The following is a 15,712-nucleotide window of genomic DNA, read 5'->3' as shown; positions in this document are numbered from 1 at the left end:
TATATATATATATATAAAAAACCTTATGATGTATTATTTCTTTTGTGTAAGACACTTTGGATAATAGCATGTTAATACAATACCAAAATTAATACATGTAAATGTAAAATTCCTGTCGTATAGAGGCACAAAGTGTATTTCACGTTCATTCATTCTCTCTGTTTCTCTGTGGTGGAATGAGCTTCCGATCTCCATACGATCTGCTGAAAACATCTCAACATTCAAGAGCCATCTGAATCACATCTGTTTCGAGAGCACTTAACCAATCCATACAAAATGCACTTAATTAATATTTAACAATAAAAAATATATATATTTTCTTTCTCTTTCATCTACACTAGATTCTATTCTACACCAGCCACTTTGAGAACTTGGCAGTGCGATACTGCAGATATTGTTGGCTTTTATATGACAAATTGCTTGCTATGATCCTCATTTGTAAGTCACTTTGGATAAAGAATTACTTAATGTAAATGTAATTTTCACAACATACAATGTATTCTAAGTATGTGGTCGACTAAATAGTTTGTACTTCTTTAACTCACAGGATTGTTTTAATTTGTGTCTAATTAAATATGCAGTGTAAACATTCTTCAAATCATCTTTTGTGTTCAATGGAACAAAAAAGTAATGCAAGAGTAAGTGATAATAGAAGTTCCTTTTCTAGCTGAACTATTAGGTTAAAGAGTATTTCATGCTCATATTCACAAATATTAGCACCGTACTAGTACATGCATGTCAGGAGCTTTTAACCAAATAATTTACACAGCAAGTCTTTTGATGATTTATTGCATTTGCCATCAGTTATGTAGTGTCAGTTGCGGTACACTGAAAGATTCTTACCCTCAAATTTCCTCAACCACCATTCCTAAGTTTTCACTAAGCCTTACAAAAACAATCCACAGTCCGCGAAGGTCAAACATTGGACATGAGGGCAGTGGGAAATGTTTTTCATTTCACTTTACTAACAGAGCCTGATTTCTACTTTATCTTGTGTTGAAATCACTCTTTCTTTCTTTCTCTCTTGCTCTCTCTATCTCTCTCCCTCTCTCTGTCTCTCTCCTCACATCCCTCCATAACCTATCAACATCCCCAGGAGATCTTGTGCTCAGGCTCAGCTGTCCGTTGCTACAAACAACCTGTTTACAGGAGAGCTATTTGTTTTCAGAGCTTGTAGGAGGCATGAGTCGGCAATGGTCAAAGGAACATAAGTCAGTTCAGTGTTGAATATCTGTACAAAGTTACAGTTGCACATTATTACTGCATATTTTTCATAGATTCTTCTGCAGAGTATCAATTACTTACTCTAGCATCACTTAGTTCTTTGGCAAATGCTTCTATGAAGATGTGTGTGTATTTAATTTCTTTGAATGGTACAACATACAATTCTGCCTCCTGAACTGAAAAGTAACAGTATGTTTCTTCACACACAAACACATACAGTATTCTGGGACAAGCATTGTAAACCTTCACCTTGGTGAGGTTATTTTAGCACTCTGTGCATGTTAACCTTTCATGCCGTGTGTGTGCGTATGTGCTTGCATGTGTGTGTGTGTGTGTGTGTGTGTGTGTGTGTGTGTGTGTGTGTGTTTGGATGTGTGTGAACAAGGAACAAATGTACAGTATTCATTGCTTCTGTTGGCTTTGGTTTAAAACCTTTTTAATTTAATTAGAAATTGTTTTCAAGGCAAAATGTCTGGGACATTTTAGCTAGTGTAGAGTGTTTAGAATACACGATGTACTTTGCCATTCATTTAGCCTTTTTTTCATTTAGAAATCATGAGCTTTGTTTGGAATGGAACCTAGCTTACTACTTACTGAATACTAGTATTGTACAATAGTGTAGTACACCCTGTATGTTTCAAAACGTTTCAAACAGTAGTATGCTCATTGTTGTCACATGATGCTGTTTTGTTGAATGTAAGGCAAACTAGACTCATAGAATTCATTTGACTATAACTTCATTTTTGCAAAAATGGGCCTCGTTCTATGTTTCGCAGCAGTTTCCTGGTTGTTTTTACTTTCACTAAAATCACAAGTACAATGTCTGATTATGACTTTATAGACACTTTTCGCACTATTACTCACATTCTGCTATGTTATGATATCGAAACACTTATACTATAATGCATCATATGAAAAACAAAGCATTTTAACGCTTGTATAATAGACTCACCTACATTTACACACGTATTCCAATGTGACTAGCTTGCGCTGTAGCTCACCTGAAGGAGTGTTGGACTTTGGACTCAGAAGACCCAGCCAAACATGCAAGCTGACACGTGAGCCAAAAGTGTCATAGAAGAGACACAAAATGACTGATTCAGAAAATGTGCGGTGTGGTAAGAAGGTAAGTTTTACTCATTAAAACCTCCATCTAATATTCACCTTAAAAACTCATCTGATTACCATATCATTTCACTTGATTTTTGTGCCCCCCAATGGACATTTTACAAGGAAACTTCAGCAAAATGTGTAATGAAGCACATCATTATAATTATAATTAAAATGAATTCTAATAATTATTACAAAATACATTTTTATTTAATTCAACACTGGCATTTCTATCCTAATCAGAGGTTGTGCTACAAATAATCATTATCCGTCACTCTGATTTACTGAATTTTAAAGCATGAGTATCACTAAGTGACCACCCTTTCTAGGTCCAGACTTTACCACCTGAAAGAGGAGTTCAGGGACACTTTCTAGTGTCTAGTTACATGTGTCCTCTGTACATCTGCAAATTGTAGTTTTTAATATAGTTGCAAATTATCGTATCCTCTAGCCCTTTTTATATTGGTGGTGGTGTCCCCCTTATGGTGTGCCGTGCTTATCACCTGCATCCAACTTTATTGTGCTGCCTAACATTTTGTGCCTTTACATTTGTCTCCATTACATTGGGTGGAAGTAAAGAGCTGCTACGACACATGGTTGACCTTCTTTTTGCAATAACCAGTGTTTTGTTACTAGTTTATTTTATAAATGTTATTGTCAGTGCACTGTATTGTTCAATAGAAGAGGTACATTTGTGTGACTTCACTGATGTGTCTTGCCTCTCACTGTTGGAACCTGCATGATCCTTTCTGGGGTTAATTGTCACCTAATTGTTTTATTAAGTCCCTGACTGGCATATTTGGGTACGTCTTTAAACTTACTACAACTTGGCATATCATGTTTTAATCTATGCCACTCGTCACATATAAAACAGTATTGCTTCCGTAATTCTCACATTCTGCTGGATCTATTCTGTTACCCCTGAGGGGTTTTATTCACAAGCATGGCTGCATGGATGGGTGTTTGCCCAGAATAAGAACCATACCCCCAACACAAAAGGGCCTGATATACTTCTGGAGAAGTTCTTAATCATTCAGGGGTAAAAAGAAGTTCAAAACAGCCAAGCAGCAGGTTACTGTTTGCGAAAATTCAGACACATGTGGGAGGCGTTTAGAAGTAAATTGTATAGAAGTTCAACCATAACTAATGTGACATTAAAGTGTGTTATCAATGACTATGCCTCATTCTTTGAGAAGAATTCACACTAGATCAGTAAAAGATGCTTTATTAACCACTTGATGATGATTTAAATTAACATTTATGTAAAAGAAAATGCTAAATTTGTCTTGTTTACATTCTGAATTCATGAAGCTAAGAGTGTTAATGGTAAGATTACAGACAAAAGAATGATGATAAGACAACACATTCTCACACCCCAACTCGTCACATATGGACGAAGCTTCCAGGACCCCTTGGCGTCACTTATTGACACACTGGGTATACCTTTGGCGTCATTTTTCAACGTGCAGGGTAGTCCGATAGACTTCTATATTGTTAAACTCACTGATGAATGCGGTTAAACTCACCGATGAATGCGGTTGCCTATGAACTCGCTAAACCTTTGCTGAGAGGGCACTTTGATATCAGATTGTGAGGGTTTTTAAACATAAAAAAACAGTTGGAGGGCCAGATAAAGATGATCTGGGGGCCACCATTATACTAGCCCTGGCATAGATCATTTATTGTAGCCTATTCCTTTTTATTTTTATTTATTGCAGTCTCGACTCTCGACCCATTCGCAGCCCAAGACGTCAAATTTCAACGCTACAGGCTCCGGTTCTATCGGACTACCCTAAGTGACGCCAAGGGGTCCTGGACACTTCGTCCATATGTGACGAGTTGGGGTGTGAGAATGTGTTGGATAAGAGGGTTATAAGTTTTGCAGATGTGTGTGAATGGCTTTTTACTGCAGAAGGCACATGAGTGAAGCAGAATATAAAATAAAAAGTGAATGGTCACTTAAGAGTATTTGAATAGATTTGATTCCTATCATAGACTAATTAAACAAAAACTAAAATATCATGATATATTCTGATTAAATGTCTCTAGGAGAACGATCATACAGATGTAGGTAAATTTACACCAGCTTGTTAAAACTCTGCAAGCAGGTGTGTTCATGTTGACTGATGTTAACTGACTGAATGCCCTTAATGAGAATTAGCAGCCGGCCTCAAGGTAGGTGGAGCACCAGGTCACACCTACCGATGACATGGACCAATGGTAGTAACTTTAATTAAAAGTTAAAGAAGATTTCCTAAAAGTTCACCCATGCTATCTGTTACGAACCACAGATACAAACACAAAAATTCCTTATTTTTTGCCAGATTTTGTTGTAAATGAAGTCACACCTGTTTGCTCTTCGATTTCATATGAGTTATATAGGGGCATTAACGGATTTGCTCAAAGACGCTGCCAACCGGTCAGTTCATTAGTGAACAGAACCAATGCTCTGAGTGTAAACAGTAATCCACAGCCCACACCAACTACTTTTCAGGACTAAAGGGTGAACAACATCAGGTTTATAACTCCAACGCTACTTTTAAAACAAGATTGTGTCACTGATTTTAAAGTAATTATGTCCATCACTTTGAATGGATAGTTAGTTGTATTGTAAGTTGTGTTCTTTTATGTTTTCTATTTGTGAAATGATGGATAAATTCAGAATCATCCTTCAGGGAGCCTGTTTACATGCACACCAATATGCTTATAGCTCAGTTAATTAAAAAAATCTGACAAAGAAAAATGAAACTTTAAATAATGTTATTCTATGTGTTTGATGCCAAACCATGAAAAGGCATGTGACACTTGTGTACATTGGATAAGCCAGAAAGAATGCTGGAAAAGGTGTTTACATGCAACACAAAATCGGGGTAATGGGCAAAAATGTACACGTGTCGACCGGTTAATTCTTAAGAGGTTTATGGCCGTAAAGGAAAGCCGTTTAATGCGTTTACATGAGCACACAAGTTGTCGGCTTATTAAGCATAATCGGTGTAAGAACGTGCAAGCAAACAGGCACAAAGTTTTTCAAATTCTGTAAATGACAGAAACACTCTCATTTGCAAATTCCTGTTTAGGAAACCCTGGCATAGTCATGTAGGCCTTTGCACTGCAAATGTCTACAAAAAGTAACAATGTGAAATGATCTACTTGTATATGAGTATCATAATGATATAATACATTCTCTTTTATTTTATTTTTTTAGTAATGTTCCCTAAAACTGGTTTAGGCTTCATTTAAATGTTGTGAGTTAGTTCCACCAGAGAGAAACTATGATGGAAAGTTTTCTGGAACTGAACAGGTAGCTTCATGTGGAAAGAGTTGGGGGACTAGTGCACCTTGATGAAAATTTGTAAGTAGTAGGGGGCCACTGGCCACAGTGAGCCAGGAACAGTGCTTCAAATTGTATTCTAGCAGATATTGGCAGCCAGTTAAGAGACCTGAGAAGAGGTGTAACATGAGAGAATTTTTGGAAATGGAAAACAAGTTGAGCAGTATTTTGGATGCCCTCTAGGGAATGTGTGGCAGATGCTGGTATTCCGGCAAGAAGGAAGTTCCAGTAGTCAAGACAAGAAATAACTGCAGCCTGGAGCTAAGCAGAGTAGTCTAGTTGTTGAGGAAGGACCTTATTTTCCTGATGCTGTAGAATGAAAAGGCAGTTGTTGTAATGTGGTCCAGAAAGGAGAGCTGGCCATTGAGAGAAAAACGTGAAAAGTGAAAAACATGTTAAATGATGTTAAAGTATACAAACCACTTTAAACATTCATGTATACATCAATTAAACATGTTTATTCAGTGTGATTATTTATATAAAAAATGACACTTGAAAAAACATTAATGCAATTAATCATTTCATTTCCCTGGTCTGTAATAAGGAATATCCAACCTATCTTAGTCAGCAGGGGACAGTAAGTGCATCTCCAGCAGTACAGGCAATGTGCAGATGTACAGGCAGCAAACCACACAAACTGATGAGGATGTTTATGCATTTAAGCACAACTGGAATTAAACAATGTATTGTGTATTGTATTATAATGCTTTAATCATCTGCCACAAAAATGTAATGTATCTGAATTATCATATTTATTAAATATATAATATTTAGAATTATTTATAATTATTGAATCATTATACTGTTTATTGAATTAGTTTTGTGGGGGCCTTTCTGTACAAAGATTGATATTTGGTATTAATTGTGATTTATTTAAGATTAATTGGCATATCAAATAATTAATTTGATATACGGTATATATATTAAGGTCAAAGACTCAAATGTCTATTGATTAAACATTTTATTCAAATAAATTTACTAAATTAACAGTTAAGTTAAATGTAATGTAATAATTATGAAAACCATTTTTTTTTTCAGATAAAATACTTTCTCCTTTCTAATATTATTCTCATATAGAGACAAAAAATTGCTCTGTTTGTTTGAGCATCGTGACCAACCCAACAAAGTAACACTGGCTCAACCAATGGCATAAGTTTAGGGCAGGCAGGGTTGGGAGGATTACTTTAAAAATGTATTCCAGTTTACAGAATACATCCGGTAAAATTTAATTTGTAACATATTCAAATTATATGAATATTCAAATTAGATTACTCAAGGTCAGTAATGTATTCTAAATACTTTGGATTTCTTCTTCAGCACTGGTAGATTTTTTCACTTGTTTTGACTATAAAAACTCTGCCAGTATAGTAAGACAAAATACATGTTAAAAATACATTCTCTAAAAACAGTTACATTACATTTTACATTTATGCATTTGGCAGACGCTTTTATCCAAAGCGACTTACAGTGCAATTATTACAGGGACAATCCCCCCAGAGCAAACTGGAGTTAAGTGCCTTGCTCAAGGACACAATGGTGGTGGCCATGGGGTTAGAACCTGTGACCTTCTGATTAACAGCCCTGTGCTTTAGCCACTACACCACCATCCCTGCAGAAGTTGGACGCCCCTCATCTCACGGATCCCCTCGAGGACCCGGAAGGCTCCCAGGCACACATTCTCCACATTCTCAATAATAGAGCTATTTCCTTTTGTCTCTGGGTCACCTGACCCGCAAATGCCGTTCTCACAGCACTTTGCTTCCGGATCTCAACAGTCCCGGCTTCCTGAACGCGGTACCCCCGCCCTCAGCCCCACGACTGTTCCCCGGCCAGCCAGTTCAGACGAGTCCAGAGGACACCAACATCAGACCTCCTCTTCAGTCATGAACCCGCCCCCTGCCGGGTGCGCAGAGCAAGGTAAGTGCTTTGAGTCTGTTCTCAGCACCAGAGAACAGACTCGCTTCCTTCACGCCAGGCACTGTGGTCCCTTTAACGTTTCCAAAGGCTCCTGGGGTGGAGCCGAGCCCCACCTCTGACCCCACCCGAGACGAGCATGGCGCCGCGACACGTACTGTGTGAGAATCACCACCGCCTGCCGCCAAACCTTCAAACCCTGGACAGACCTCTGCTTTCTACGGGCAGGAGTACCCTTGCAGCAGGTGTCCCGACGCGTCCTGGTCACGACCGATGCCTCCAAATCGGGTTGGGGTGCCGTGTGCAATGGGCACGCAGCCGCGGGCTGTTGGAACGGGGCCCCGCTGCGCTGGCACATCAACTGCCTAGAGTTGTTGGCTGTTTTCTTTGCCCTGAGGAAGTTTCTCCTGTTAATTCGAGACAAACATGCCCTAGTCAGGTCAGACAGCACCTCAGTGGTGGCCTACATAAATCTACATACTCAAGGCGGAGTATGCCCCCACCACATGTCACAAGTCGCCCGTCGTCTCCTCCTTTGGAGCCAGCAGTGACTCAAGTCTGCCCGCTCTGGTATGCCCGAACAGAGGCTCCCCTCGGGGCAGACGCATTGGCACACAGCTGGTCCACGGGGCTGCACAAATATGCATTTTCCCCAGTGAGCCTTCTTGCACAGGTGCTGTGCAAGGTCAGGGAGGACGAGGAGCAAGTCACCTTGGTGGCCCCCTATTGGCCCACTCGGACTTGGTTCTCGGATCTCACGCTTTTTGCGACAGCCCCTCCCTGGCGAATTCCCCTGAGGAAGGACCTTCTTTCTAAAAGAGGTCCAGCCAGGCTTGGCCAAGCATTACCTTGTTCACCTCACTAGGGTAACCAGAAGGATTCTGATGACTTTAATGGGGCATTGGGGAAGGGTACGTGCAGCCTGATACAGCTGGTCGCCTTTGCACATAAGAATACCTGCCCGCTCCTGTATCAGCAGTTCATGTACATGGCTCAGCGCATGGCATGATTGAAGTGGGACCCCTAGTGTCATTTCTCCAACACAACGTGGAGAGAGAGACAGAAGGAGAACGTCTAGGTTACGTTTGTAACCTCCGTTCCCCGATGGAGGGAGCGAGACGTTGTGTCTTCCCCGCCACGTCGCTGAGCCGAGCCGCTGTTGTGGCTGGACCATTTCCGGCTCCTCAGAAAAATCCTGAATGAACTTCCGTATTCGCCCCGCTTAAATGCCCATATGTCCGGGGGCGGGATATGCAAATACCGTCTGCCAACTTCTCATTGGCCTTTTTTCATAGAACAGAGGTAGAGACCCCTAGTGTCGCTTCTCCGACACAAAGTCTCGTTCCCTCCATCGGGGAACGGAGGTTACATACATAACCTAGACGTTTTCAAACAGATTTTCTGTTTTATTCCGTTTTTGCAATTCTGTTTAGTGCACATTTTTCAAATTCAAACTATTTTAACTTGTCACAACATCTTAACAACACATGTCCATGCATTGCAAGATACTGATAAAGAGTGAGACGTGATGCAAAAGCCTAAAACAGTGGTTTGTTATATTTATTGACCAACAATTAAAGCAATAGCACAAACAGAATTTAAGAATGTATTCTGTGTGAACAGCCCGTAGTTTATGTCGAATTGACAAACTCGACTGCAAAGTGCATGGACTGCTCTGGATGGTAAGTTAGTGGTAGGTTTATGTACAATGATATGCAAATAAAACAAACAATATATTGCCTTTTTTCTTTTTCTTTTTTGTAAGGCATATCATTTGAAGGCTTTTCTATTTTTCTTTCTTTTTTTAGCAGATATTTATACTATTTGTTATTAATTTGATTTTATTAGACAGCCTGTCATGTAATTAATACAATAAAACATTTTATCATTTCATAATCATAATTATTTTGTGTTGTGAGATATTTGGTTTCCAAGAATGTTGAATAAATGTTTCTAAAAGTTTCCAAAGTCTGAGAAATATGCCTTTTGGTGTCATGAAAACATGTTCTAACTCAAAATGCCTGAAGATTTGCAGCATAATTCAGTTTCAAGAGTTTGAACTATTGACATCATTCGGTTCGGTGCCACAGAATATGCTCTTGTCTCGGAATACATTTTCTACTTCATATTCAACATGGTCTAGATGATATTAGGTCTTCACAGCCTATAAATAAAAAAAAAAACATTTTATGCATGCAAATGTAGACCAAAAAAAACAGATGCCGTGAACAATTATTTGTGACAGGAAGTGTCATATTTATACACAACAACTGTTGAAATCTGTTTCAACAATGTAAGGCAAACTAAATCACTTATCTCTGCAGTATTTCTGATGTTTTGTGACAAGGAGCTTTTTGCATTCTGCGGGTGTCCAACTCCCCCTTGAGTTAGTCCTATTAAATCCTTTGGTTTCCGACTCATCATCACATGGTCAAAGATAACAGACAGCTTTATACAGACTGATTTCATGCTACATTACTAACACATCTCAACCTTGTCATCAGAAAATTCCAGATGGTTTGGCTTCACACTAATATTCTCACAACATCCATTTTTGGGGGAGAAAAAAATATAAGCATTGGAAAGTGTCCATGGAAGTATTCAGTATTTGATAGACACATGTAAACATAATGTCTTAAATATAACCCCTTTTAACATCTGAAAAATATGTTTATTTTTTTAAAGGAATCACCCATTCACTCACCCTAACATTGTTCCAAACTCATTTGACTTTCTTTCTTCAATGGCACTCAAAAGGTGATTTTTGAAGAATATCTCAGCCAATATTTTCCATAAAGGCTAATGAAAGTAGATGGGGACTGAGGTCGTGAAGCCCCAAAATTACAAAAAAGCACCACAAAGTATCATTGAAGTAGCCTGTATGACTTGCGCACTATAAATCCTCTGAAGTCCTATGATTGATTTGTGTGAGAAATTTAAGTTTATATAAAAAATGTAAAATGATCCCTCTGAGCCAAAACTCTGAAATGGACTATAGAAGAATGGACTATTGTACATTGGTGCATTGACACCATATCATATGTAATTTGGACAACCCCAGTCCTAACTCTCATTCACTTTGGAATAGAGCAGCCAGAACATTCTTCAAAAATGCACCTTTTGTGTACCAAGGAAATTTTTTTATTAATTTAGGTTTGGAACAAATTGTTGGTGAGAACTGTAAATGATGACAACATTTTCAGTTATCAATTTTCATCAATCCTTTCAGTGAGGGATTTACATGTGAGATGAGTAAAGTGATATTGGGAGATTTTTATTCATTTTAGTGGATTATGCACATATTAGGTAAAACATCAAAATGAAAATACCAAACAAACTAACCACTGCATTCTGCATTGAAGCAAGGTCACATCTACACAAATAAAGACATTCACACCTGTTAATGTAATTTGCTCACTCATGAATCCCTGACTGGCCCTGTCAGATCTCAAATCTTGTGTCTCCAGCAGTCGGTGAGCTCAGATTAACCTGCATTTCTGCCTCCTTGTGTAGGAGGAAGAGATTAAATGTTTGGCATCGACTATAAAGCTAATATCAGCACCGAAGGGTTAGATGAGGTTAATAGAGGACACATTGAAGAACATGTCAGTTATGTCCTCTTACAGATCAAGTTTAATAATACATCATGTATAATAAAATAACAGTGGCCCCAAAAGTATGTGGAAACTACTGGACATTTGAGTCACACATAAAAATGAATTTCATTGCATAAGAAACGTCTAGGTTACTATATTAACCTCCGTTCCCAGATGGAGGAAACGAGACATGTGTTGAAGAAGTCACACTAGGGGTTTCTCTTGAGAGCCTCACGCATCTCTGAACTTGAGAAAAGGCCAATGAGAAATTGGCAGACAGAATTTGCATGTCCCGCCCCCAGACATATGGGTATAAAGGGAGGGAAATGCTTCTGTCCATTCAGGATTTTGCCCTGAGGAGCCGAGAATGAGGTTCGGCCATAACAGTGGCTCGGTTCAGCGACGTGTCCGGGAGGACACAGCGTCTCATTCCCTCCATCAGGGAACAGAGGTTACAATAGTAAACTAGATGTTCCCCATCTGTCGTTCACTTTGATGTTGTGTCGAAGAAGCGACACTAGGGGTCCATATTTAATCACGCCATGCACTGAACCGTGTACGTGCGTTGCTGAAGCAGATGCGGGCAGGCAGTTGCGTGCCAAAGCGACAGGCCGCATCAGACTGCACGTACCCTTCCCCAACGCCCCATAAGATCTTCATAACCTTCTGGTTCACTACACCCCGAAGGGGGGAACAAGGCGACGTGCCAAGCATGGGAGCAGGCCACGCCCTCTTATTCTTTCAGGGGGAAAGGACCCCACGGAGAGCCCACCTGCCCAGGCTGGGGGAGGTAAAGAGTGGTGAAACACATCACATGTGTTTTCAGGTCACATATGGAGAATGGCACGGTGGTAGATCCTACCTGTTGAGAGGGAGGAGTTGCTATAAACACTGTGACCGGAGGGCAGTGGGGACTGCCCAAGGGTGACTCGGGTCTGCTCGCAAGGGGACCGTACCACGGAAAATGCACACAGGGGAATAAGTCCACACGGGGACCCATCCTGTGGAGCACCTATTCCAGCACAGAGTAGTTTGAGTACTCGTAGTGGGTCTGGTCGGGGAATTCCGCTGAATTCGTGGACCAAAGGGCTAGGGAGGAGTCATCCAGAGAGCCGAGTTAGTGGGATCTCCTGGGATAATAGTGCACGAGATCGCCTCAGTGGAGGGGAAAGGCGTTAGATGCAAGCGGTTCACCCGGTCAGTTGTTTCCACGTTACCGAGTTCTACTGGCTGGGACCTGAGAGAACACGCGATGAAACCGACTCAACCCTGAGATTGTAAAATCTCGTAAAGGTATTGGGTGTTGCCCAACCCGCTGCTCAGCATATGTCTGCTAGAGAGGTGCCTTTGGCCAGTGCCCATGAGGATGCCACACTTCTCGTCGAGTGTGCTCGAACTCGCAAGGGGGTTGGGCACGGCCTGGGTGTGATAGGCCAATGCTATCAATGCTGTGTGTGACTGATATTAATATTCATGAGTAAATATTCACAATGTAAATGAATGTATTTCACGTATTCTTCCTGTCAATTTTTATTTATTTACTTTATACTAATTTATTTAAGAATACACTATAATTTAGTTTTGAACATCGTTAGTGTCAATTTGGGAAAATAAGTTTTGATTTATTTGTGCTGACGTCGTGACGTCACTACCGTTCAGCACGCTGAGGAGAGGTAAGCAGTTAGAGGTGCTCTTCCAATATAGGCCTATAAAAGTTCTCAGAAGTTTGATTAAGTTCTTAATATGCAGTAATATTATTGTTAAGACTGTTAAACATGCCCTAGGAAGTGTTTTATGAATGGATGGATAGGATTTGATCGTTTTATTACCGAGTACAGCAGTTTGAGTATGTGTGTGTGTATCAACAGAGCATGGGGATTTTAACTGATTGATTAACTGGCCTTTAATCTGTGCAGGTGATAAAATCACAGAGAAAACTTTTCTCATTGCTGTATCCTCTTTAATCCATCCAGGTATGGTTTATATCTTTCAATCTTCCAATGTATTCATTTTGTATTAATTTGTTTCTTTTCTAATTCATGATTGATTTAAAATTAGCTGCAAGAGATTATATTGTATGCTATGATAAATGGTTGTGACAATTCATTTTGCACTTAATGTTTGCAACATGTTTTCATGCATTGTATTTTTGATATGTTATCAACATTGTGATGGTTGTTGAGACTGCTTTGAGCACGCTGAGGAGAGGTGATAAAATCACAGAGAAAACTTTTCTCATTGCTGTATCCTCTTTAATCCATCCAGTACCATCTACATGGCTCCTTGATAATAAACCCTCCATCAGCAGCAGTTCCAGTGTCTCGTGTCTTCTCTCAATTAAACACAATGCAGATCGTAACAGTGGTCAGAATTGGGCCGGTTACATGTGCGTTCCCATAGCGTGTTGTGGCACCCCCCACGGAACATATAAACAGTGTACTAAATGCCTTACCACCATGTTACCCTTACTGTTTCTGTCATATCTGTGTTTGGCAAAAACAGTGAGAGAAATATGGATAGTATGCCATTGTGAACACGGAACGTGGATCTGAGTGATGCACAATGGACGCGTGAAATAACCTCTGTTTTTAGTAGGTTCTTCTCAATGAATTTATCTAAAGTGTGGGCTGAATAATTTTAAGTGCTTTGTTGCACAGTAAAACATTCTTTAGAAGACAGGAGTCAAAGACAATGCTGAATGAAGTGGATATTTACTTACAATTCATTGAAACAAAATCTGCAACTGCATTCAATCGTCACATGCGAGTGCAGTCTGTGAAGGATTGTCTACTGCAGGTAAAGACATTTTCTAAATAAAAGTGTATCAATACACTAACATTACATGAAAGCTCTTAAAAGTACCAAAAATGACAAAGCCAATACCATGTTTATTGGACATGTTCCTTTGAGTTGTCTTCCATATCAATGCCATAATATACTATAAAAAATACCAAAGTTTTACCATATTATACCATCGCTGTACCATGATACTGCCACAGGAGGCTTTTGAGAAAGATACGTTCGATAAAGTTCATCTGTGTCCTAATGTGAAAAGGTGTCAGTATGTTTTTTGTCCATAGTTTCATAAATGCTACACAATATTCAGTATGTAGGCTACTAAAGAAAATTTTCAAATGATGCCCTTAAAATAACCACAAATTAACACTTTGGTGCTGTTTTTGAAATAAAATAAATAAATAATAAATAAAAAACATAAAATCTTCCAGGGGAGCATGCCCCCCAGACCCTGCCCACAGATATTTTGGGCAGTCCTTTGCATTTTCTTTCTTTCCTTTCCTTTATTTTATTTATTTATTTTGTTTTTTGAACATCTTAGACCACTTGGTTTGGTTTTCGGGCACTTTACATTAAGTTTTTTTTTTTCTTCCGATTTTCTCCCCTTTTTCTTCCCAATTTGGAATGCCCAAGAGGCGTAGTGACTCGCCTCAATCCGGGAGGCGGAGGACGAATCTCATTTGCCTCCATGCCTGAGACCATCAATCTGCTCATCTTATCACGTGGCTTGTTGAGTGCGTTAATGCGGAGACCTAGCGCATGTGGAGACTTCACACTATTCTCTGTGTCTTCACTCGCTGAGCTACCCAGGCCCCCCACATTAAGTTTATTTCTATATATGGTGATACCAATTCATGATGCCTACTTAAGAAGCCATGACATGATTCGTCCCAACATTGTTTTTATTAATGTTTTGCTAGATTTCGTTTACACCCATTTCTGATATATTTAATTATAAATTAATTTGTACTTTTTTGTGTAAAAATTAATACATACATTTTTAACACGTGACTGGGGGGTGACTGGAGGGTCTAGCCAAGGGTGCCAAATAGGGTAGGACCAGCACTGTACATAAATTTACAATTAAATATAGCACAGACAGAAAACAAGAACACATTTTGTGAGAACAGGACAGATAACAAATTCAGCTGCGAAATGGATTGCTGTCGACTGTAGGCTTGTGCAATAATATGGAAATAAAACTAGCAATATATTGTCTTCAAAAGCCACTTTATGTATTGTCTAATAAATACAAAATTTGCCAAAATAATGCAATATATTTAAATCTGATTGCCTTATTATAATTATTTGTTATGTATTATTAATAATGAATTATATTTATATCAAATATCGATATGCATTTAATTGTGATTAATTTGATTAATAAATCAGCATGCCATGTAATTAATTTGATTAAAATATTTTGAAATTCCTAATGACCCTATTATAAATATATATGAGAGAGAATTCATTTCAGGGAGTTTAAGACTAAACAGCAAAGGGTTTTGACGGAACTGTCACAGTTTGGGCAAAGTTTGGAGAGCACACATGTATATCACACATGCATAAAATAAGCAGATAACAGTTGTAGTAGTAAATCTTTATTTGTCACTTTACAGGGCAATTTAAGTAGCTTCGACCTCACAAACATACAAATTTTTAGAAAACAGAAAACACCAAAACATCACAAAACCTTATGAAAAAAATAATTTTTCATATAGCTACAATTTAAAATTTACGG

The sequence above is a fragment of the Xyrauchen texanus genome, chromosome 32, assembly GCF_025860055.1.
Source record: "Xyrauchen texanus isolate HMW12.3.18 chromosome 32, RBS_HiC_50CHRs, whole genome shotgun sequence".
NCBI classification, from domain to species: domain Eukaryota; kingdom Metazoa; phylum Chordata; class Actinopteri; order Cypriniformes; family Catostomidae; genus Xyrauchen; species Xyrauchen texanus.
This window is presented reverse-complemented; position numbering follows the sequence as displayed.